Source organism: Rhinopithecus roxellana, chromosome 17, assembly GCF_007565055.1.
Source record: "Rhinopithecus roxellana isolate Shanxi Qingling chromosome 17, ASM756505v1, whole genome shotgun sequence".
NCBI lineage: Eukaryota > Metazoa > Chordata > Mammalia > Primates > Cercopithecidae > Rhinopithecus > Rhinopithecus roxellana.
Window position 1 is genome coordinate 20727362 of NC_044565.1, and position 24121 is coordinate 20751482.

At 41.3% G+C, this 24121-nt stretch overlaps 1 protein-coding gene across 1 annotated transcript in view; it reads right to left on the bottom strand.

Moving 5' to 3' along the window:
• KCMF1 (potassium channel modulatory factor 1) overlaps positions 1–24121 on the bottom strand; it is an 85463-nt gene that overhangs the window by 41896 nt on the left and 19446 nt on the right. The gene's annotated exons all lie outside the window — the stretch shown is intronic.

The window sequence follows — 24121 nt, forward strand, 5'->3', positions numbered from 1 at the left end:
TCAGAGCCTCTTATCTGGAAATAGAGAAGCTTCTATATTACTCAATCTACTATTATACTCTGCCATGATTAGAGCTGTTTTCTGACTCATAAAATGAAGGAAGAGGAGGTGATATAAACAGTGCCTGGGACAATGTGGGAATTCAATAGTATCTATTGAATGAATGAAGTAAATGAAAAGAAGGGGATGTTTTCCTAGGGTAATTAGATAAGAGCTCAAAAAGAGAGAAGGGAAAGGGGGAGGGGATTAATGTGTGTCTATAACAGACTTTTTTTTTCTGAGATGGAGTCTCACTCTGTCGCCCAGGCTGGAGTGCAGTGGCGCTATCTTGGCTCACTGCAACCTCTGTAACAGACTTCATGATGTAAGAATCACTGAATAATGAAAGTAGAGGGGGGAAAAAGAAGGCCCTGAACAAGTACTTGTTTTCTATAGGAGGAAAAAAAAATTAAGTAGATAAAAATACTATACCAAATACCTCCAGGAGTAAGCCACCAGGTGGCAACAACAGCCCAGGAGAACTAGGTTGCAAGTTTTAACAGGTGGTTAGTGGGAAACAGGTTTTGAAGAAATGAATCCTGTCAGCCATGGTTTTGTGATAAAAAGTTTATATGTAAAAACCAAAAATAATGCCAGGTGAGGTAGCTCATGTCTGTAATCTCAACACTTTGGGAGGCTGAGGTGGGAGGACTGCTTGAGCCCAGGAGTTTGAGACCAGCGTGGGCAACATAGCGAGACTTCATCTCTATTTTAAACACACACACACACACACACACACACACACACACACACACACACACACCCCAGTATTTCCATATACATTTGCAATTCAGTTTAGTTGCTTTAAACAATGCACACTAGATAGAAACTGCTCTGTTTTGAAAATTCTGCAGACAGGTCTGTGGGAGTAAGGCAGAGAGAGCTTGGTTTAGGCTCCAACTTTCCCCAAAAAAGAGCTCTTTTAAGGGAAGGTGATGATTTTTAATCTGCTAAAGACTTAGTCACCGAACTGTTGATTCTTTTACAGATGGATAAACGGAGGCACACAGGCACTAAGTAATTTGCTCCAAAGGCAGAGTCATTAACAGGCAAACCAGTGATTAAGGGTTGCCTACTGAAGCATATCTTTGGATAATAATCTTTTTTTCCCCAGAAGTAGATGCCTTCAGAACTGTGTTTATTACGATATGGAGATATATATTTCATGCCTTGTTTATTGTTTTTCCCTTGACTTATTTTTTAAGAAGATTCTACCAATTACCTAACTTCTCTGGAATGAAATCCTGAAATTGAGGAATTACTCTTGAGGCAGGTGCTTACAGATATTTATTTTCAGAGGTTTATCACCAAACAAAGCTCTACTTAAAGTCGCTATTTTAAGTTCTTACTCTAATGTAGTGTTTTCTCAACTTTTTGAAAATTACAGATACAACTTACAGGCAATGCAAAAGACTGTGTACCACTGGGCATTGAAAACAGAGTGTAAGAGTTGTTTAGAAAGCCTTCCCATCATATACTTGGCTAATAATGTATGCACAGCAACAGGTGACCTCTGGCCTGAAAAGGCACACTACACATAAGAGAATAATGTCATTTCAAACAATGAAAGGGGGGAAACACATTTAATGTCTCCCCTCCCCCACCCCACTTGCTCTGTCTCCCAGGCTGGAGTACAGTGGCGCGATCTGGGCTCACTGCAACTTCTGCCTCCAGGGGTCAAGTGATTCTCCTACCTCAGCCTCCTGAGTAGCTGGGATTACAAGCACATGCCACCATGCCTGGCTAATTTTTGTATTTTTAGTAGAGACGGGGTTTCACCATGCTGGCCAGGCTGGTCTGGAACTCCTGGCCTCGTGATCTGCCCACCTAGGCTTCCCAAAGTGCTGGGATTATAAGCATGAGCCACTGCACCCGGCCTAAACACTCTTATACTGACTTTCTGCAACTGTTTGTGGGAAAGGAAAACTGGAAATCCTTAATGTACAAGATGTACAAGGAGGGAGCAGAAAACATACTGTTTGCTAAACTTTTTTTAATGTTACCTAACTAGAAATGTCTGCACATGTATTTGTGACAGATTCCCAGTCAAGTAAGGCACATGACAGCTCCTTGTATTGAGGTGGGAAAAGATCTGCCCTGGATCTGTATTTTAAGACCATTTCTCACTGACTTAACATTACTATTTCTAACAACCAAAATTTTTGAGCACTTGTAATACCCACTTAGTGCTTAGAGCCTAAATGGAGAATAAGTAAGTAAGCATTTAAAACAGTATGAAGACTAAGGGATAGAGATCTACAGAAACACAGCCAAACATACAAAAATGATGAAAGATGACTTGTTCTAGTTGGGGAAGTACAACAGACTCACCCTGACACAACTCTTCAAACCAAGCAGTTCCTGAAGTCCTCTCTAAGACACTGAAATACAACTTCAGGTCCCTTTGTTCTAATGTGCTCTACATACAGAGCAGTTATTCTAAATCCAGTCTCAAAAAGTCACCACAGACATGAATCAAGTCACTTTCCCCTGTTTTGCAAGCTAACCAATTTAAAATGTTAGCAAGTCCTCCAAAATCCTATCTTCAACTGTTAAATTACATTTCTTTATGTCTGCGCCAGTTTCTTCAGGGATTTCAAAATAAGGGGACCTCCAACAAACATCAAACTCTGGATAGGAGTAGGAATAATTAATACAAAGTATAGAGAATACCCTAGCCCTGGGGGAAAAGAGGTGTGGTTTATATCTAGTTTAGGAGGCATGCGAGTCTGATTTTAGACGTGTTTGGTTTGAGGTGATGAGACATGCAAGCTGAAAGGTACAGTAAACAGTTGGTTAGGATGAGCTGATCTTTGGGAGACTTTCTCTGAGAGAGGATGTCTAAGAGTGATATATGGTAGTATGGAAAAGGAAGAAGGAAGGGACTAAGCATAAAGATAAAATGAGGAAAATGGATAGTGCTTATACAGTCTGAAGTGAATCTCAAATAAACCAAGGTATACAAACACAGTATAATTACACAAAATGTAAAAGTTTTTTTTTTTTTTTTTTGAGACAGTCCCGCTCTGTCGCCCCGGCTGGAGTGCAGTGGCGCGATCTCAGCTCACTGCAAGCTCCGTCTCCAGGGTTCACGCCATTCTCCTGCCTCAGCCTCCCGAGTAGCTGGGACTACAGGCGCCCACCACCACGCCTGGCTAATTTTTTGCATTTTTTAGTAGAGACTAAAAAATTTGTTTCACTGTGTTAGCCAGAATGGTCTTGATCTCCTGACCTTGTGATCTGCCTGCCTCAGCCTCCCAAAGTGCTGGGATTACAGGCATGAGCCACCATGCCCAGCCAAAATTTAAAAGTTTTTAAACACTGGCTTTAATATTCATTTCTTCTTTCCTCCACTTACAATGTCTAGCCATGAGCCTGAGCAGTATGACCCTAGCACGGCACCATCCAGAAAATGCATTCATGTTAATAATGCATCAAGAATGACTGAAATGCAACACACAAAAAACAGTTCACTCATGTAAAAACAGTATGGCAATAACTCCAACTCAGAAAATTCAACAACACACTTTAAGAGCATGTAAATATCAACTTTATCAGGATTTGAATCTTGCCTGTCTATAAAGAGACTGCTTACCTGATCTTTGCTTTCCTCGTCAATGAAAAAAAGAAAAAGCATCATCTCTCTACATTACAGGACCATCACAGGCCCATAAACATAATCCTTTTGCGCTTCCTCTACATTTCAAGAACATTTGAAGTAAAGTAGGTTGATGGTTGGTTAGTACTACCATTTCTCAGCTCCAAGCCTGCTCTGCTGGTTCTAGGAAATGGTGCCATGTTGCCCCCTAGGGGTCACTTAGCAATGCATGGAGACACTCTCAGTTCTATTAGTGGGACAGGGAAGGTTACTGGCATCAATTTCGTGGAGGCTAGGAATATTACTAAACATCCTACAAAGCACAGGACAGCCCCCGGCCCAAAATGTCTACGATGCCAAGGATGAGAAACCATGGTCTAGGAAGTGCCAACTCATTTATTCAGAATCCCTTAGCAGCTTACTCCTGGTTTACACTGTGCCCATGAGAGGCTTCACAGGGAGAGAAAAAAATGGGAAGAGGTCAGCATTCTTCTAGCAGCAGGGCTTCTTCCATTCAGAGCTCCAACACTAGCATCTTCGGGGACTCTTATCACCAGCTAGTTGCATCCTGCTCAGAAGGCCAAATGCCAACTGTGCGGAGATGTGCAGGTGAGACTTTGAACTCCTAAATTCTAGTAACTTGTTTTTCCTTTTTTGCAATGATGGTTTTAACATCTATACTGTCCAATAATAGCCATTAGCAATTAAAATGCCTTGTCAGGTGACAGGGCCTAGAAGCAGTGATACAACAAGTTTACCAACCAAGTACCAAGTAAGTCTAAATAGCATCCTCCACTAAGAGGAACCAGGGCTCCTCACAGAAATGAAGGATTCTATGGGCTGGGCAGGGCAAATACATGAGCCTGTAAATATATCCAGTTCTAAATGAATCATCTAGAAATGTCTGAGGAAGAATGATGGGGACATATCAAAAGTACACAGAAGAAACTTTAAAGGGGTTTCACCAGCCAAACCTGGACAATTTGAGCATCAGGATAAATAATAAAAGTAACAGACTGGCCGGATACGGTGGCTCATGCCTGTAATCCAAGCACTTTGGGAAGTCGAGGTGGGCGGATCAAAAGACCATCCTGGCCAACATGGTGAAACCCCATCTCCACTAAAAATACAAAAATTAGCTGGGCGTGGTGGTGTGCACCTGTAGTCCCAGCTACTCAGGAGGCTGAGGGAGAAGAATCACTTGAACCCGGGAGGTGGAGGTTGCAGTGAGCTGAGATTATGCCACTGCGCTCCAGCTTGATGATAGAGTAAGACTCCGTCTCAAAACAAAACAAAAAAAAAAACAAACCGTAATAGATTATAACTCACTGAATAGCACAGGAATCCACGACTCCATACTGATATAAAGGAATACATAAATCAGAAGAAGGAAACAGAAAAAAAAAATCTTCCTTGTGGTAGACAGATTGACTAGAAATTACATTCCAACTTCTTACTTCACTGATACTAGAAGTATTACTAGGCACATGTCATTATTTAAATGTAACCTACTAAAATTAAATAAAACTAAAAATTCAGTTCCTCAATTGCATTGGCCACATTTCAAGTGCTCATGTGGCTAATTAATGGCTGCTGCATTGGACAGTGGTACACTGGACAATGGCATTTGAGAGACTGAGCCATAATTTTGTGAAAATGATGTCTAGAACAGTCTTTTTTATTGAAGACAGTCTCATTCTGTCACCCAGGGTGGAGTACAGTGAGGCGATCTAGGCTCACTGCAGCCTCTGCCTCCCTGGTTCAAGCGATTCTCATGCCTCAGCCACCCAAGTAGCTGGGGTTACAGGTGCACCACTACACCCAGCTAATTTTTGTATTTTTAGTAGAGATGGGGTTTCACTACGTTGCCCAGTCTAGTCTTGAACTCCTGGCCTAAAGTGATCCCGCCTCAGCCTCCCAAAGTGCTGGGATTACAGGGGTGAGCCACTGCGCCTGATCTAGAACGGTCTTAAAGTAAGATCTCATTTTGTTGCTTCCTGAAACTCTTAAAATTTTGTAATGAAATTGAAATAAAAGACAATTTCACAAGGATAAAGAGAATAAAAGAAACAAGACGAATACAATTTTGGATGCTGAAAAGCAGAATTAGATAACTGAATTAGGAGATTGGAAAGAGCTGAATCCCAGTATGGGCAAAGTGGAAAGCTAAGAAACAAACCAATTTACAATGCAAATTCAACAAAATGTCTGGGACTGGCAGCAACATTGCTGGAACCCTGGTTAGGGTGAAGAACTGCTGAAGGATAGAAGATGGATAAAAGGTCTTTAAGAAGCAGTTAAATCTCTAAGTTGCTTCTTCAACATTATGCTGCACTTCAAGTGGAAAGTAGAAGTTTATTCATTAAAGAGGGTCTCTGACCCCTAAGAACTCAAGACATCATTGAAAACAGAATAAAGCACATATTTTATTGAAAACAGAGGAATTAAGTAAGTAAATCATTTCCAGAAACAGAAAAAAGAAAGAAGAGGAGGGGGGAAGACAGAAAGGGACAGAAATTAGAACACAGAAGAAAAGTGGAACCCTACTCTAGAAGCTTCAATATCCTCAAAGTAAGAAAAACGGAAGGGAGGAAATAATCAACAGAGTAATTCAAGAAAACTTTCCAGAACAGAGAATAGGAGTTGCCAGGCTGAAAGGGTCCCTGTACAGCAATGCCCCACTGAAAAGGCAGCTGTACAGCAATGCCCCACTTTCTTGGCACCAATTTTCTATATTAGTCCATTTTCACACTACTATAAAGAACTACTCAAGACTGGGTAATTTATGAAGAAGAGAGGTTTAACTGACTCACAGTTCTGCAGGTTTAACAGGAAGCATGCATGACTGGGAGGCCCCAGGAAACTTACAATCATGGCAGAAGGTGAAGGGGAAGCAGACACCCACTTCACAATGGTGGAGCAGGAGAAAGAGCGAGCGTGAAGGGGGAAGTGCCACACACTTTCAAACAACCAGACCTCATTATCTCGATAACAGCAAGGCGGAAGTCCGCCCCCATGATTCAATCACCTTCCACTGACATATGGGGATTACAATTTGAGATGAGATTTGGGTGGGGATACAGAGCCAAACCATAACATATACATACAAAAGTACTGGGGGTGGTGGTTCACACTTACAATCCCAGTACTTTGGGAGGCCAAGGTGGGAAGACTGCTTGAGCCCAAGAGTATGAGACCAACCAGGGTGATATAGTGAGACCTCCTATCTACAAAAAATTGCCAGCTATTTGAGAGACTGATTGGGGGTGGACTGCCTGAGCCTGAGAGGCAGAAGTTGCAGTGAGGTGAGATTTAGCCAGTGCACTTCAGCCTGGGAGACAAAGCAAGACCCTGTAAAAAAAAAAAAAAAAAAAAAAAAAAAAAAAGTACACATCAATACTTGCAGTGCTTTCAGTCTTTCCAGTGAGTGATTGAAACAGGCACAGAGCAGCATGAAAGCTGAGTGGCTTGATATGCATGTTTCCAGCTCAGGTCCAACAAAGCAATGCTCTGCCTTCTTGTTTCAGCTCTCATTTTGTAAACAAGTGTCGTTTTCATGGTCTGTTTAGTCCCATGTTTTCATCTTTTTGTGTTTCTTGGTGGTTTCACTAATTTAAATGGCTCCCAAGTGTAGTGCTGAAAAGCTGCTGTGTTCCTCACCACCACAAGGTTGACATGAGGCTTACAGAGAAAACACATGTATCAAGCATGAGTTATAGTGTTGCTGGCCTTCAGTTTAATGTTAATGAATCAACTATATATATATATATTTATATATATTGTACTGTATTTTATATGTAATACAATACATAATATATATTTTAGCAGAAATACACATAAAACAAGGTTATGTATTGATCCATCGATAAAAATGTTATAACCAGAGGCTCAGAGGAACCTCAACCTGAATTTCCTCTAGGAACAGAGGTTCAGTAATTGCTAACTTGGTGTTCATGTAAACTTTATAGAACACGACTAGCGGCTGGGTGCAGTGGCTCATGCCTGTAACCCCAGCACTTTGGGAGGCTGAGATGGGTGGAACACTTGAGGTCAGGAGTTCAAAACCAGCCTGGTCAACACGGTGAAACCTCGTCTCTACTAAAAATACACAAAATTAGCTGGGCGTGGTGGCAGTGCCTATAATCCCAGCTACTTGGGAGGCTGAGGCAGGAGAATTGCTTGAACCCGGGAGTGGGAGGTAGCAGTGAGATCACGCCATTGCACTCCAGCCTGGGCGACAAGAGACTCTATCTCAAAACAACAACAACAACAACACAACTAGCACCTACAACAAGAATTACACATACATACATAAAATCATACAATATCATACATTTTCTTTGTAACCTGAGGACACAATGGTACCTGGGGTCCAGTACCCACATCTTATCTGAACTTGGCTGGTCTTGCCCAAGTGATGTTGAAGTTCCTGCTCTCCCCTCAAGTAAAAAGGTTCAGTTGATCTCATTTCACCCCATGAGAGTGTCCCACTCTGACCTGTTCCTGGGAGCTGGAGGTGGGCCAAGTGAAGAGCAGTCCTCTGACTACCACCAAGCTGGTCCACACAATAATCCCGCTAAACACTCCATATATGTTGGGTCCTGAGTTTCCAAGGTGCATTTGCAACCTTGCCCAATGATTTCTTCAGACTCTCAGAAACTCAGGGAAGCTGAAGGTAGACTCTGTTCAGCTTCTCTTCTAAGGGCTTTTCCCCCTGATAGTGCAAACTGCTCTTTCCTCACATGGTGAGGCCTGGGCTTGCTATTCCATGTTTCGTAACCAAACAATATGTGGCTCAGATAGAAATGGATATATTGGGAGTAAACCTGCACAAAAAGGGGAGAGGATTATTGAAACGAAGATCCAGTTAGTGGTTATGGACATGTGGATGAGATGTTCTATTTCTTTGTTTCTGAGACTGAGTTTCGCTCTTGTTGCCCAGCCTGGAGTGCAGTGGTGCCATCTCGACTCACTGCAACCTCTGGCTCCCAGGTTCAAGCGATTCTACTGCCTCTGAGTAGCTGGGATTACAGGCATGTGCCCAGCTAATTTTGTGTTTTTAGTAGAGACAGGGTTTCTCCAGGTTGGTCAGCCCGGTCTCGAACTCCCGACCTCAGATGATTCACCTGCCTCAGCCTCCCTAAGTGCTGGGATTACAGGCGTGAGCTACTGCGTCTGGCTGAGATGTTCTATTTCTTAATATGAGTAGTGGATGTGTGGACGTTTGTTTTATTCTCTTTTTACTGGATACATACTTTTGTACACTCTTCTAAATGTTATGACACATTTCACACACATACATAAAAATTCCATTCTCAAAGAAAAGAACTGGCTGGCCATATGTCTTTAAAATGGCAAATATTATTTAGATTTTTTAAAAAGACATACACTTCTTAAAAGAAAGTGAGAATATTTAGTGGGTAAGGCCTTTCTAAGCAATATAGGTAAAGTGAAACTATAAACAGGGGAAAGTGGAACACACTGTAAATTTGATCATAAATATGTATAACACTTTAATATTGGCAAAAGGTTCCATAAACAAACTCAAATGACAAGAAGTAGGGAGAAACATCAGTAACAAATATAACAATGGACTCCTAAACATTAAGAAAAAGACGAGTAGGAGGGGGGAAAAAATAGAAAAATAGGAACTGATATGTGCCCAGGCATTACTGAAGAGGAAGTATGTCATTCAAATACATGCTTGGTAAATAAAAGAAGTATGCCTAATTAACAATAATTTATTGCATATTTTCAAATAGCTGAAAGAGAGGATTTTGAATGCTCTTAACACAAATGAGTGATAAATGTTTGAGGTGATAGATACGCTAATTACCCAAATCTGGTCATTACACACTATATGCATTTACTGAAATATCACTATCGGCTGGGTGTGGTGGCTTATGCCTATAATCCCAGCACTTTGTGAGGCCAAGACGGGAGGACCATTTAAGGCCGGGGATTGAGACTATCCTGGGAAACACAGTGAGAGCTTATCACTACTTTATCAAAAAATAAAAATTAAAAAAAAAAAAAAGCAAAATATCACCATGTACCCTAGAAATATGTGTAATTATCATGAGTCAATTAAAAATAAAAAATTTAGGCCATGCACAGTGGCTCATGCCTGTAATCCCAGCACTTTGGGAGACTGAGGTGGGTGGATCATCTGAGGTCAGGAGTTTGAGACCATTCTGGCTAAAATGGTGAAACCCCATCCCTACTAAAAATACAAAAAAATTAGCCAGGTGTGGTGGCAGTAACTGATCCCAGTTACTTGGCAGGCTGAGGCAGAAGAATGGCGTGAACCCAATAGGGGGAGCCTGCAGTGAGCTGAGATCGCACCACTGCACTCCAGCTTGGGCGACAGAGCGAGACTCCGTCTCAAAAATAAATAAATAAAATAAAAAATAAAAAAGCAAAATATCACCATGTACCCTAGAAATATGTATAATTATCATGTCTCAATTAAAAATAAAAATTTAGGCCAGGCACGGTGGCTCATGCCTATAATCCCAGCACTTTGGGAGGCCGAGGCGGATGGATCATCTGAGTTCAGGGAGTTCAAGACTAGCCTGGCCAAAACGTGGTGGAACCCTGTCTCTACTAAAAATACAGAAATTAGCTGGGTACAGTGGCAGGTGCCAGTAATCCCAGCTACTTGGGAGACTGAGGCAGGAGAATCACTTGAACTCGGGAGGCGGGGGTTGGAGTGAGCTGAATCCCAGCTACTCGAGAGGCTGAGGCAGGAGAACTGCTTGAACCTGGGAGGCGGAGGTTGCAATGAGCTGAGATTGTGCCATTGCACTCCAGCCTGGGCTCAAAAATAAATAAATAAATAAATACATACATACATACATACATAGGCCTACAGTCCTCCAAAATTTTCAATGCCATTCATAAAAAGGCCTAGTTCAAGCACGAAAATCTCAAGATAGAAGATTGAGGCATGACCGGTAATATAAAAGATAGGTGAACAATCCTGTGAATCATAACTGGCTTCATTCTCAGTTAAGACAGACCCTGTGCCCACCACCTGCCCCCCTCCAAAAAATTCAGTTGTTCTCATGCTCTGCAAGAGTTCTAGCTTAGGCACCACCCACAGGTAAGAATATACTGTAGTCCTCCCAATCCGAAGTTTTGTTTTCTTTTTTTTGTTGTTGTTTTTCTTCTGAGATGGAGACTTGCTCTGTTGCCCAGGCAGGAGTGCAGTGGCGTGATCCCGACTCACTGTAAACTCCACCTCCCCGGTTCACGCTATTCTCCTGCCTCAGCCTCCCGAGTAGCTGGGACTACAGGCACCAACCACCACACCCGGTAATTTTTGGTACTTTTAGTAGAGATGGGTTTTCACCATGTTAGCCAGGATAGTCTTAATCTCCTGACATCGTGATCTGCCCACCTCGGCCTCCCAAAGTGCTGGGATTACAGGCGTGAGCTACCGCGTCCGGCCCCAAAGTTTTGCTTTCTGAGGTTTCAGTTATCCATGGTCAACAACGGTCTGAAAATATTAAATGGAAAATTCCGGAGACAAACAATTCATAAGTTTTAAACTACATGCTGTTTTGAATAGTGTGATGAAATCATGCACTGTCCCACTCGGCAGGTGAATCATCCCTTTGCTTGGCCCATCTGTGCTGTATACCTGTCCAGCAGTCACTTAGTAGCTGGTTATCAGATGAAAAACAGGATACACAGGGTTCTGTACTATCCACAGGTTTAGGCACCCACTGAGTGGTCTCGGAAAAATGTCCCCCTCAGATAAAGGGTGACTACTGTAAGGCAGAATCAGGGCCTTTACCCTATGCTAACCCTTTTTAGCTTCCTCACACAATTACATGCTTGCTATATCTTCTTTCATTTGCCCAGTTATCTTGGGCCTGTAAGGTCCTGTACTTGACCCTATTTTATACATGTTTTTATTAGTGACTTAGAAAATGACAGTAGGCCGGGTGTGGTAGCTCATGCTTATAATCCTAGGCAGGAGGATTCCTTGAGCCCAGGAGTTTGAGACCCACCTGGGCAACATAGGGAGACCCTGTCTCTATTTAAAACAAACAAACAAAAAAATTAAAAATAAAACGAAAAGAAAATGACAGCAAACATTTATAAGCTTGTGCATAAAACAAACAGTTAAAATGCTGGATGACAGAACAGAGATTGAAGCAAGGCAAACGCGTATGTAAAACAGGATGAATTTTAAAAGGACTTCGTACAAAGTTTTGCCTTTGGATAAAACAACAATTTATGCGGTAAGAAATCCTGGAATAATTAAGCAAAAGCTTAGCTTCAATATTAGCCCAAGATGAGATACAGTTGCTAAAAATGCCAGCAAATAAACAAGCAAGCTTAGGTTGCATTAATAGCCATACAAGATTCATAACTGTGATATATCTACAACATTTTACTCTTGCCAGACCATATGTGAAGAACTACATTCAGTTCTGTGTGTCTTGTTTTAAAATGGGAAACAAGTACTGTAGTATATATAGTTATATAATTAGTATATATAGTATATAGACAGAATGGCAAAGTATCTAGAAACTACACCAAGATAAATTACTAAAGGACAAAATGGGCTGTTTAGCAAAAGAGCTGGGAACAGGCAATGCTGGGGGGATGCCACAGCTCTATACAGAGCTATCACAAAGAGGCAGTACACTCGGTTCTCTGTAGTTACTAAGGTCAAAACCAGGAGACAATAAATGGCAACCTGGTATCCTGGATCACACACAGAAAAGGGATATAAGTGAAAAAAAAAAAAAAAGTAAAACCCCAATAAAGTCAGGAGCTTTATTAGTAATAATGTACTAGTGTTAGTTTCTTAGTTTTGACAAATGCACCAAGGTAATGCAAAATATCAACATTAGGAAAAACTAGGTAAGGAGTATATGGGAAGTCTCTATACTGCCCTTTGCAACTTATCTGTGAATCAAAAATTATCCCAAAATAACAGCTTATTTTTAAAAAGTAAGCTAACAAGGAGGCAGGTGGTTCAAAGGATGATTCTCTGATGGTACAATGAATGCTCTGTTAATGCATGCGTTATGGGCAGAGTTTAAAAGACAAACTGAAACATGCTTTTTTGAAAGGGTTTCTGCATATTTCATAGGACACTGGTACCACCTAAACTGGAGGTTAAATGAGTTTAGTAGGGCCATTAATATTTATACTGGAGCCTGAAAACCAGAATGTAAAGAACAAAGCTAACTGAAGTACATCCACCAATACTAGGAAAGTAACAATTTTGTATTTGCATTAATGTTATTAATACAATCAATTCTTCTACTTGTTTTGAGGAGGATGCCAAAGCCTACCATGATTAGGCCAATGAAGGACTGCATATTTGATGGTGGTCCCACAAGTTTATTATATGATAATTTTACTGATACCCTTTCTATGTTTAGATATGTTTAGAACCACAAACACCATTGTGTTATAATTGCCTACAGTATTGAGTACAGCAACATATTACGCAGGTTTCTAGCTTAGATAAACAATAAGCTATCCACATAGCCTAGATGTACAGTAGGCTGTACCATCTCGGTTTGTGTTAGTACACTCTATGATATTCACATGATTATGAAATTGTCTAACAATGGATCTCAGAATGTATCTATGTTGCTAGGCAACATGTGATCGTGTGTTTTTCAAACTACAGGTTTTCAGTAAAATCAATTCAGTTACTATCACTCTCAACTGGGAGGTATCACCCCCACGGGACATTCCGGAATGGTATGGGGGCTATTTTTTGGTCATCACAATGATTAGGGGTTGCACTGGCATTTATTGAGTAAAAGTGCCAAAGATGCTAGGCGTTTTGCAATGCACAGAAAATGCAATAAAGAATTGTTCAGCATCCCAACAGGATTTTCTAAACCTCCTACCAGACATTCAAGAAGGAAACTAAAAACACAAAACTTTAAAATTATGTAAGGCTGGGGGCCGGGTGCAGTGGCTCACACCTGTAATCCTAGCACGTTGGGAGGCTAGGGCAGGCAGATCGCTTGAGGTCAGGAGTTCGAGACCAGCCTGGCCAACATGACCCTGTCTCTACCAAAAAATGCAAAAATTAGCTGGGCATGGTGGTGTACACCTGTAGTCACAGCTACTCAGGAGGCTGAGGTGGATACAGAATCACTTGAACCTGGGAGGCAGAGGTTTCAGTGAGCCAAGATCACGCTACTGCACTCCAACCTAAGTGACAGAAAGAGACCCTGTCTCAAAAAAATGAAAAAATTAATTTATTAATAAAATAAAATAAGGCTGTGAGTAGTGGTTCATACCTGTAATCTCAGCACTTTGGGAAGCAGAGCAGGAAGATCACTTGAGACCAGGAGTTTAAGACCAGCCTGGGCAACAGTGAGACCCCATCCCTACAAAAAAAAAAAGGAAAAGAAAAAAACCCCCCACAAAACAAAACAAAACTAACCCCAAAACTTTAGCTGAGCATGGCGGCACTTGTCTGTAGCCCTAGATACTCAGGATGCTGAAGTGGGAGGATTGCTTGAGCCCAGGAGTGCAAAGCTGCAGTGAGCTATGATCATGCCACTTACACTCCAGCCTGGGCAACAAAGCAAGACCCTGACTCTTAAAAAAAAAAAAAAAAAAAAAAAAGTAAAATTATCTAAGCACAATACCTAATTCAATTGTTTACCTTAACACAAAATATTATTTGCAGTTTTAGTAAACACTTATTTTCTAGTATGTCACTATTCCACAAATATTGTTTTGCTTCATTTAGAACTTTACCAAAGACTGTTTAACATTCCAGAAAATTGGATGACAAAGCCATTTGTAGCTGACTTTCCAGTACACTGTACCTGATCAGATTGCTTTCAGAGCTATAACTTCCAAATATGAAATAGAGACCGAAGATATTTATTTCTAAACATTATTAAATTACAAGGGGCTTATGAAACACAGGGTTCTTGCTGGATTTTATTAACATTAAAAAATATATTTCATAGCCGGGTGCGGTGGCTCACGTCTGTAATCCCAGCACTTTGGGAGGCTGAGACAGGCGGATCACAAGGTCAGGAGATCGAGACCATCCTGGCTAACACGGTGAAACGCCATCTCTACTAAAAATACAGAGAAATTAGCCAGGCGTGGTGGCGGGCGCCTGTAGTCCCAGCTACTCGGGAGGCTGAGGCAGGAGAATGGCGTGAACCCAGGAGGCAGAGCTTGCAGTGAACTGAGATCCGGCCACTACACTCAAGCCTGGGCGACAGAGCGAGACTCCATCTCAAAGGAAAGAAAAAAAACACATACATACATACATACATACATATATATGTGTGTGTGTATGTATATATATGTATTTCACATCAATATCATCTTAGTTATGTTTAATTTTTTGTGACACAATAGACATCTGTTGTAAAAATTAAATATTGAACTTATTTATTTTGAAGTTGCTATCATTTCTTTTTTTTTTAATGTCCCCTGAAGTCAACCACACATCTATTACTGCTTCTTTTTCTAATCTATCCTTTATTCCTCATTGCCTATCAAGAGGTATTTTCGCTAAGGGACATTTAAGTACTAGGGGCTGAATGTAAATGCCACCAGGTTTTCTGTGAGATTTCCTCACTTCCTTGTCTCATGTTAGGGCCTCTAACTGGGAATTATTTTGATACTATAATTAGGGCAAACTCACTGGTGACTACGTGATACTATTTTTATTTTTCCATGTGGAAAGTATGTAATTTGTCTTATGTTATCCCTACATCAAACAAAATTATTTCCCCCTTTCTCTTATATGCAAATAATTCTGCTTTTACTCATTCTAACAGTTTTCATTCTGGTATCTCCCCATATCTATAAATAGTAGAGGAAAATGAAAGTTCTTCTGATCTTATTTCTTTTAAGCAGGTATTCAGTTACTTCACTATAATGTCAGATTCTAATGTAGTTAAAGACTCACCTATTAACCTTATTTCAGGATAATCAATAGGCATTAAAATATTTGTTATAAAAAATAAATGAGGCAGGGTGTGGTGGCTCATGCCTGTAATCTCAACACTTTGAGAGGCCGAGGTAGGCAGATCATAAATTCAGGAGTTCAAGACCAGCCTGGCCAACATGGTGAAACCGTGTCTCTACTAAAAAAATACAAAAATTAGCTGGGTGTGGTGGCAGGCGCCTGTAATCCCAGCTACTTGGGAGGCTGAGGCAGAAGAATTGCTTCAACCCAGGAGGCTGAGGAGGCAGTGAGCAGAGATCACGCCACTGCACTTCAGCCTGGGTGACACTTGAATAAATAAGTAACGAAGTAAGTAAGTAAGAGGCCAGGTGCAGTGGCTCATGCCTATAATCCCAGCACTTTGGGAGGCCAAAGCGGGTGGATCGCCTGAGGTCAGGAGTTTGAGGACAGCCTGGCTAACATGGTGAAAACCCGTTTCTACTAAAAATACAAAAAAATCAGCGAGGCGTGGTGGCGCGCACCTGTAATCCCAGCTACTCGGGAGGCCGAGGCAGGAGAAGCACTTGAACCTGCGAAGCAGAGGTTGCAGTGAGCCAAGATCACACCACTGTACTCCACAGCTTAGGCAACAAGAGCAAAACTCTGTCTCAAAAATAAATACATAAATAAACATATAAATAAGTAAGTAAAATGTATTTTTTGGCTGGGTGCGGGGACTCACGCCTGTAATCCCAACACTTTGGGAGGCCAAGGCGGGCAGATCACTTGAGGTCAGGAGTTCAAGACCAGCCTGGCCAACATGGAGAAACCCTGTCTCTACTAAAAATACAAAAAAAATCCAAAAAACAAACAAAAAACAAAAACAAAAAACAACAGCTGGGTGTGGTGATGCACACCTGTAATCCTAGCTACTCAGGAGGCCTAGGCATGAGAATCACTTGAACCCGGGAGGCGGAGGTTGCAGTGAGCCAGGATTGCACCACTGCACTCCAGCCTGGACGACAAAGTGAGATTCCATCTCAAAAAAAAAAAAAAAGAAAGAAGAAAAAAAGAAAATTTATTTTTTGCCGTAAGTCAACATCAAATTAGTATGCAAGGCACTGTTAAGTGCTCCCTCAACCCCAAGGCCTTTCAACACTTAGAGATGAGGCACAATAACTGAACAGACACCACTCAACAATTCTACAAGGTACCTCACACTCCTTGCCTCCTTCAGAAATGTCTCCTCCATTTCTGGGCTCTGTGTCTTACTCTGATCCATTTCCTAATATGATGCCTTCCTCTTAAGAGGAGACCACGGGGGAGTGAGGGTTAAGAAATATATGCCTTCTTCAAGTCCCCCCCTCAATTGCTTTTTCACCTTTTTGGTCTTAAAAGCAAACAAAAGAATCATGGGCATGGTAATTGCCTTTTTAGATATGATGAAATCCAGAGAGCCAAAAGGAAAGGCAGAGGATGTGTCTAAAATAAAAATGAGTATCTTTTGGGGAACCAAGACACTACATATAAGCCAAATGAAAATGGAAAAAAAATCCTGTAATTAAAAAGGTTTAATATCCTCAAGACCTACAACAAGCGGGAAGAGACAAGCAATTTTATGAGGGAAAAAAAAGTGAGCACTACAAAAAAAATTTTCAGTGAAACTAAGTAGCAAACCTGTTCTATGACTGAGTAGTTGTCACACTAGGTATAGTCATGCACAACACTTAAATCAATAATAGACTGCATAACCACGGCAGTCTCATAAGATCATACATTTTTATTGTATCTTTTCTGTGTTTAGATACAGTTATTATTCTGTTATAATTACCTACAGTATTCAGTACAGTAACATACTGTACAGGTTTGTAGCCTAGGAGCAACAGGCTATGCCACATAGCCCAGATGTGTAGTAGGCTCTACCATCTAGGTTTCTGTAAGTACACTCTATGATGTTCACACAATGACAAAATCACCTAATGATGCATTTCTCAGCACGTATCCCTGTCATTAAGCAAAGAATCACTATACATACCCAGCTACTTATTAAATTATCTAATTAATTCTAGTAATTTTTAAAGAGACTCTTAGGTTAGGCCAGGCACGGTGGCTCACTCCTGTAATCCCAGCACTTTGGGAGGCCAAGGCGGGTGGATCACCTGAGATCAGGAGTTTGAGACCAGGCTGGCCAACATGGTGAAACCCTGTCTCTACTAAAAATACAAATATTGGCCGGGCGTGGTGGTGCACGTTTGTAATCCCAGCTACTCAGGAGGCTGAGGCAGGAGAATTGCTTGAACCCAGGAGGTGGAGGTTGCAGTGAGCCGAGATTGTGCCACTGCACTCCGGCCTGAGCGAAAAAGCAAGGCTCTGTCTCAAAAAGAAAACAATAACAAACAAAAAAACTCTTAGGTTATTTAGGTATAAAGTAATATCAGCAAAAAGAGAGATGATTTTTAGCTCCTATTTTCAAATGTTTGCTTATTTATACTGGTTACTTGATTTCCTATCTTCTTGTTGTCAATTGACCAGTGGTTCTTAATGAGGGTGACATTACTTTAGAGGGTAAAATGAAAATTTGGTTGTCACAATGATTGTGTGACAGGTTGGCATTTGAGAGAACACTATCAGCGATTCTAGACACCTGCAGTGTGACAGACAATACTATACAATGAAGACTCATCTTTCACATAACTGTCAAATGTCCCAAAAGAAAAACCTTATAATTACTTGAGTGTAGAAGCTAACTCAATTTTTTATATAGACACTAAGTACTTTTGCATGATTTTAACACACACACTGAAATCACCAGTAATACAATTGTTTGGAACTTGACACCATGAGCTGTTCAAAAAGAAACAACATTGATGGCAATGCTGCTTGTGGTATCTGAACCTCAATACGACATGTCTGTTACAGACTTGCATTTGAAGCCATCACATTCATAGAGTATCTGACTTCTTCATTACTGCTTCAAATAACTTCCTGAGCATCTGTATCTTGAAAGGCATATTATTTTATCATATATTGTTTTCATTTTTCCTTTACATTTGAGCATTCTAATGATTTCTTTAAAGTGTGTGAATAAGAGTTCTTTTTAAAAATGGATTTTTTAAAGACACAGGGTCTCACTGTATTGCCCACATTTGTCTTGAAATCTTGGCCTCAAGTGATCTTTCCAACTTGGCCTCCCAGTGTTGGGATTACAGGCATGAGCCACAGTGCTCAGCCAACAGTTCTTTATAAAAGAATTCTAATGAATAAACACAGAAATAAAAATGATAAAGTTGGAAAGTCAACCTCTTGCAATCACTAACAAAGAATAGATCCAAGCAGCTCACATTAGTGACAGACAATAAAGGGATAGCCTGACATCTGAATCTACTGAGATAAGCCTGTCAGTGTGATACAGTTAAGAAGTATAATACTAACATTTTTATAAAAACATTTTCAGCACCTATGAAATATTCTTATCAAAGACAAAAACCTGAATCAAGACTCTAGAACTGATACCCTGAAACTCTGAACACATCTATCATACCAAGAAAAACAAAACAACAGAATTGGCCAGGCGCGATTGGCTCACGCCTGTAATCCCAGCACTTTGGGAGGCCAAGGCGGGTGGATCACGAGGTCAGTAGTTCGAGACAAGCCTGACCAACATGGTGAAACCCCCTCTCCACTAAAAATACAAAAATTAGCTGGGCTTGGTGGTGGGCGCCTGCAATCCCAGCTAATTGGGAGGCTGAGGCAGGAAAATCGCTTAAACCCAGGAGGCGGAGGTTGTAGTGAGCTGAGATTGCACCATTACACTCCAGCCTGGGCAACAAGAGCGAAAGAAACTCTGTCTCAAAAAAAAAAAAAAAGAAGTATTGTTAATTTAGTGAGGTGTGATAGTAACATTGCAATTCCACATACACACACACACACACGTGTGTGTGTAGTACATCACTATCCAGTAGTTACGGATAAATACAGAAATATTTGTGAGTAAAAGGATACACAGGTCTAAAATTTGCTTTAAAATGTTCAAACTCAAAACTGGGGGGTAGGTCAGGTGTTGTAGCTCACGCCTGTAATCCTACCACTTTGGGAGGCCAAGGTCGGTGGATCACTTGAGGTCAGGAGTTTGAGGCCAGGCTGGCCAACACGATGAAACCCAGTCTCTACTAAAAACACAAAAAATAGCCAGGCACGGTGGCGAGTGCCTGCAGTCCCAGCTACCTGGGAGTCTGAGGCAGCAGAATCACTTGAACCCAGGAGGCAGAGGTTGCAGTGAGCCAAGATTGTACCACTGTACTCCAGCCTGGGGGACAAGAGTGAAATTGCTTCTCAAAAATAAATAAATAAAAACATACATAAACAAACAAACAAACAAAACATGGATGTAGAGAATTGACCAAAAAAAATGATAAAATGTTGATGTGAAGCTGGAATAGATTAAGGGAGTATGTCAACTATGTGTTAATCTCGGTCCATACAAAACAAATTATCTCCCAACAGAAAAAAGTGATTATCACCTCGGTGATCTTCTCTGTATTCCAGGTTGACACTACCTGTGGATCAACACTCTGTGAGCTACTCAACTGTAATGAGCTCCTCTTATATTATCATCAACATATCTATTATGTCCATGAGGACAATGACAGTCTTGTCTGACACACCCTAATGAAGCAAAGATACTGTCTTTAGTTTTTTTGTTTTGTTTTGTTTTCCTGTTTCTGTTTCTTTTTGACACAGGGTCTCACACTACTGCCTGGGCTGGAGTGCAGTGGCACAATCATGGCTCACCACAGCCTCAACCTCCCAGGCTCAGGTGATCTTTTTGTCTCAGCCTTCCAAGTAGCTGGGACTACAGGCATGTGCCACCACGCCCGACTAATTTTTTTGTAGAGACAGGGTTTTGTCATGTTGTTCAGGCTAGTCTCGAACACCAGGGCTCAAGGGACCTGCCTGCCTCGACCTCCCAAAGTGCTGGGATTACACACTGAGCCCAGCTAAAAGATACTGTCTATGGCGGATGCTCTGATACACCAATTTAGAAGCCCGGTCGAAAAAGACCTAAGTTTGGTATGCTTGGTCTTGTATACCCCCAGTGGATCCTAATCAATGTCTTTCATGGGCTTTTCCTTAGCAAAACTGTTCTTTTCACTGTTCACAAATTCTCCCTTGTGTTTTCCTGCCCTAGCTGCTGTCCTACACACTCATTGTCCTGGAATGTCTATCTGCTTCTATTTTCTTCACAAAACTTGCTCAAACTCCTCCTCAGTCCCCTGGCTTTCATCTGAACACATTCTTAATTCACAGACTAAGGAAAGGAAGAGACTATTTGTAGTTCTTACTGTCCTATAATTTTAAACAGGTAAGCCTTGTAGTGTACCTTGTATTTCTACACTTTCTTTCCCATTAAAATAAAGACTCCTTGAGGGCACAGACCATATCTTATACAAGGAAATGTACCTTGCATGTTGTTAGCACTCAAATTATATCCAAAGTCACCACGAAGAATATGTGAGGTGTTATGTATGTTAGCTCAATTTAGCCATTCCTCAATGTATACATATTTCAAAACATGTTATACATAATAAATATGTACAATATATACAACATGTCAATTTAAAAACATACAAATAAGGCTGGGCGCAGTGGCTCATGCCTGTAATCTCAGCACTTTGGGAGGCCGAGACAGGCAGAGCATGAGGTCAGGAGATCAAGACCATCCTGGCTAACACGGTGAAATCCCGTCTCTACTAAAAATACAAAAAATTAGCTGGGTATGGTGGCAGGCGCCTTTAGTCCCAGCTACTCGGGAGGCTGAGGCAGGAGAATGGCATGAACCCGGGAGGCGGAGCTTGCAGTGAGCCAAGATTGTGCCACTTCACTCCAGCCTGAGCGACAGAGTGAGACTCCGTCTCAAAGAAAAACAAAAATAAAAACAAAAAAACACATAAAAATAAAATCTTTAAAACTGTATGCAAAGTATTTATAAGGATGGTAGACAGCTATTTTTCTGTATCCAAAAAGAAAATGAAGATGGTTACTATAAGCTAAAATGGGCCGGGCGCAGTTGCTCATCTGAGGTCAGGAGTTTGCGACTGGCCTGGCCAACATGGCGAAACCCCATCTCTACTAAAAATACAAAAATTAGCTGGGTGTGGTGGCATGCGTTTGTAGTCCCAGCTACCTGGGAGGCTGAGGTAGGAGAATCACTTGAACCTGGGAGGCAGAGGCTGCAGTAAGCCAAGATCGCGCCACTGCACTACAGCCTAGGTGACACAGTGAGACTCCATCTCAAAAAAAAAAAAAAAAAAAAACTAAAATGATGACTGCTTACCACACGTTAGGCACTACTCCAAACATTTTCTATATAAAACCATCCAATAACAACCATTCTCTGAGGTTACTAAACATTAAGCCTATTTCATAAAATGATACAGAGAGAGATAAATAACTTACCCAAGGTCACAGTAAGTGACCAGGCTGGGTTTTGAACTCAGGCAGTCTGGCTCCAAAGTTCCATTCCTAACTTCATTACTCATCATCTCAGGAAAAAGTTAAGAGTAAACAGGAAAATTTCATCTATTGCAGAAGTGTGGACTTGGGATACCGATGAACTAATAAATTCTCTCTGAGCCTGTGGTTTTGGGTCTCTCATACCAGCAGCATATACAGTAGAAAATGGGTTGAAATATGAGTCACAGGATCTGGATTCTAGTCCTGACTTTGTCACTAAGTTGTAATATGATCTCAAGTAGTATGGTTCAATCTTTCTTCTAGACCACAGTTGGAGGTATTATGAAAGAGGGCTGGGGAGGAGGCTGCTGTGGCTGATTTCCTTCTGGACCAAAAGGTCTGTTATTCTATCTTCCTCTTGATTTTATTGGAGAGAAATGCACTAAAATAAACTAATTCATTATCCAGCTGCCAAACTGGCTATTTCCCACAGTGTGATCTCCAGGCCTGGACCTGTCTCACTGTAGCACTGGCACACAAGACACATCGGACTTTCTATCTCTCTCCTGCAACTGTGGGAAAAAAGACAAAGTTCACAGGCCACCAAAATGATGTCTATCTGATAAACAGTTTAAACTAGAGAGAAAGGCAACATAATCACATCAACTCCTGACTTCAAGATTTCTAACGATACTGCTGCTGAGCATGTATCTATTTGTATTTATTCAACCAAATTAATACACTTGGGTCATCCCAATGGCCTACACAACATTTCCACTTGAACATCTAATAGATAGAAATCCCTAATTTACGCCTGAAACAGAACTCCTGACCTCCATCTCCAAAATGCTTCTCCCTTCCTCCAGCCTTCCCCATCTCAGTAAATGGCCCTCTTCTCTACCATTTGCTTTCACAAAGACGACTGAGCTGTTATCCTTGATTCCTCCTTTCCCCTACACTACACCAGCAAGTCCTCGTTGTCTCTACCTTCAAGATACACCTGGGCGAGGCCATCACTACTCATCACTGTCATGCCTTCACCCTAGCTAAAGACACCTTCATCTTCTGACCAAAGCAGCCTTCCAATTAGGAGTCTTGCCTTATACTCTTGCCTCACTCCACCCTGCATCTAGAATGATCTCAAACACAAGTGGTTGTCAGTCACTTGCTCAAAACCATCCACTGGGTTTTGAGCAAGAATCAAAATCAAATTCCTCACCATGGCCTCAAATGTCCCATATAACGTGGGCCCAGTATCCCTACCTCATCTTCTCTACTCTTCTTTGCCTAGCAGCTTCAACCACCCTGTTGTTCCTCAACTAACCTACCGTGTTCCAACTCAGGGCTTTTATACTTAATGAAGTCTCTGCTCCAGCGTCACCTCCTCAAAAGGCCTTCCCTGACCATCCTTTCTAAACAGTCACACACACTAATCATCTGACTTCCATGGTTATGCAATTTTTTTTTTTTTTTTTAATTAAAATAGAGACAGGGTCTCCCTGTGTTGCCCAGGCTGGTCTCAAACTTCTGGGCTTAAGCAATCCTCCCACCTCGGCCTCCCAAAGTATTGAGATTACAGGCGTGAGTCACTGCACCCAGCCAGGTTATGCAATCCTTATTCTCTCACTCTCCTTTATTTCTTTCAGAATATTTATCACCTTCCAAAACTACGTTTCATTTCTACTCCACTCCCCAACCCCCAGTCTCCACTAAAATGTAAGCTTCGGAGTGAGAAGAAGTTCCTCTTATCTTTCATTACTCTATCCCTAGCTTCAGTAATAGTGTCTGGCACAGTATTTGTAGAGTGAACGAATTTTCCCAGTCTCTATTATGTGCCAAAATATGCACTAGGTGCTAGAGATACCTCCAGCTGTTGTCATCTTTCCTTCCCTTTAGAGCCAAACCTTTGGGTAGTGTCCTCAATTTCTCATGCTCAGTCAGAATTTAACACATTGCAATCTGGGTCCAGCCCACTCCTTTGAAACTGCTCATTAAGTTCCACAACCTTCCCTACTCCAATGGCTCAAGCCAATGAACACGGCATTCCTTATCTTCCTGACCTTTCTGTAGTGCTACTGACCATATTCTTTTTCAGGAAAATCATCACTTAAGTTTCAACACCA